The sequence below is a fragment of the Octopus bimaculoides genome, chromosome 16 (assembly GCF_001194135.2).
Source record: "Octopus bimaculoides isolate UCB-OBI-ISO-001 chromosome 16, ASM119413v2, whole genome shotgun sequence".
In the NCBI taxonomy this organism is placed as follows: Eukaryota; Metazoa; Mollusca; class Cephalopoda; order Octopoda; family Octopodidae; genus Octopus; species Octopus bimaculoides.
The window spans coordinates 47,544,141-47,545,863 of record NC_068996.1 but is presented as its reverse complement, the minus strand read 5'-3'; the positions used below and the strand labels follow the sequence as shown (position 1 = coordinate 47,545,863).

At 37.8% G+C, this 1,723-nt stretch overlaps 1 protein-coding gene across 1 annotated transcript in view; it reads left to right on the top strand.

The window, feature by feature from the left end:
- The window catches only part of LOC106876825 (neuroendocrine convertase 2), a 304,096-nt gene that overhangs the window by 301,254 nt on the left and 1,119 nt on the right, over positions 1 to 1,723 (top strand). The gene's annotated exons all lie outside the window — the stretch shown is intronic.

The window sequence follows — 1,723 nt, the reverse complement described above, 5'->3', positions numbered from 1 at the left end:
TTTTGTTTTTTTATGCTGACCATGGTATCTATTCTTTCAGTCTCTTTTGCTGAACTGCTAGCTTACAGTACTGTAAACACACCAGCACCAGTTGTCAAGTGGTGGTGAGAGTACAAACAAAGACACACACATACACACACGCACATGCATATATATATATATATATATATATATATATATAAACTTATTTGGTTTTATATTGTATAATCACTTTTGTTATTTCATATATATATATATATATATACATACATATAATAGTAACAATAATAATCCTTGGATGGAATTTATAAATCTTTTAATTCATCGCTACACACATTTCCACAAATTGCATGCATCTTAAGATCATAGACCATATTCTTAGAATGATTACAGTGCAGTCCATAGTATCCATGGACATCGGGTAGATCAGGTTCATGAATTCATTTCTTCGTGTGAAATAGCATTAATGGATGTTTAACTGAGGTTTGTTTATCAATTTTAACCAAAACATACAACAAGATTCCATCTACTGAATTAACTCACAAGGCTTTGGTTGACTTGAAGCTGTATTAGAAGACACTTGCCCAAGGTGCCACACAGTGGGACTGAACTCAGAATAATATGGTTGGTCAGCAAATTTCTTACCACACAGCCATGCCTGTGCCTTGTTTTAGAGAAGGTGTGGTGGTGGTGGTACAAAGCCAGTTCTGTGAAGATTACTTTTTTACTTTATTCAGTCATTTGACTGCGGCCATGCTGGAGCACCACCTTTAGTTGCCCAAATCGGCCCCATGACTTATTCTTTGTAAGCCTAGTACTTATTCTATCAGTCTCTTTTGCTGAACCGCTAAGTTACGGGGGTGTAAACACACCACCATCGGTTGTCAAGTGATGCTAGGGGGACAAACACAGACACACAAACATATGCACACGCATACATATATACGATGAGCTTCTTTCAGTTTCCATCTTCCAAATCCACTCACAAGGCTTTGCTTGGCCCGAGGCTCTAGTAGAAGACACTTGCCCAAGGTACAACACAATGGGATTGAACCCAGAACCATGTGGTTTGTAAACAAGCTACTTACCACACAGCCACTCCTGCACTTGGATTTTTTTTTGGGGGGGGGGAGGAAGGTTAAAATCAGATGCCAGTTACAGCCTATATTGTTCACTCATTTTACATCCATTTTTGCTATGTTGCATGGATTAGATGAGTATTTATCTGAACCAATATAGCATTTTTACTATAAGGCAGTGAGCTGGCAGAAACGTTAGCACACTGGGCAAAATGCTTCGTGGTATTTCATCTGTGTTCTGAGTTCAAATTCCGCCAAGGTTGACTTTGCCTGTCATTTCTCTCAGCATTCACTATTTCCTCGTCGTTCTGGTTTAACAACCCTCTATGTTTGTTTTCATTCGGATTCCTTGTATGCCTCCACTGTCCTGTTTTTGTTCGTAACTTTGACCCTCCATAAATCCCAAATTTCATTTTGGTATTCATGGGAGAGACTGTCTTCGAAGATTCATATTGTTGTTGATCGCTCGAAATGGGCAGTAGATAGACAGCCGACAACTGATGAAGGGGTCGTTCTTTGTACTACTTGTCTTGTTTGCCATTTCTCTCTCATTATTTGTGTATTTAACTCATTTGTTTTCGTATTTCATGTTGCTTACTGTTGGTGACGTCCTGTACTCATATATGCTTATATATATATATATATATATATATATATATATATAT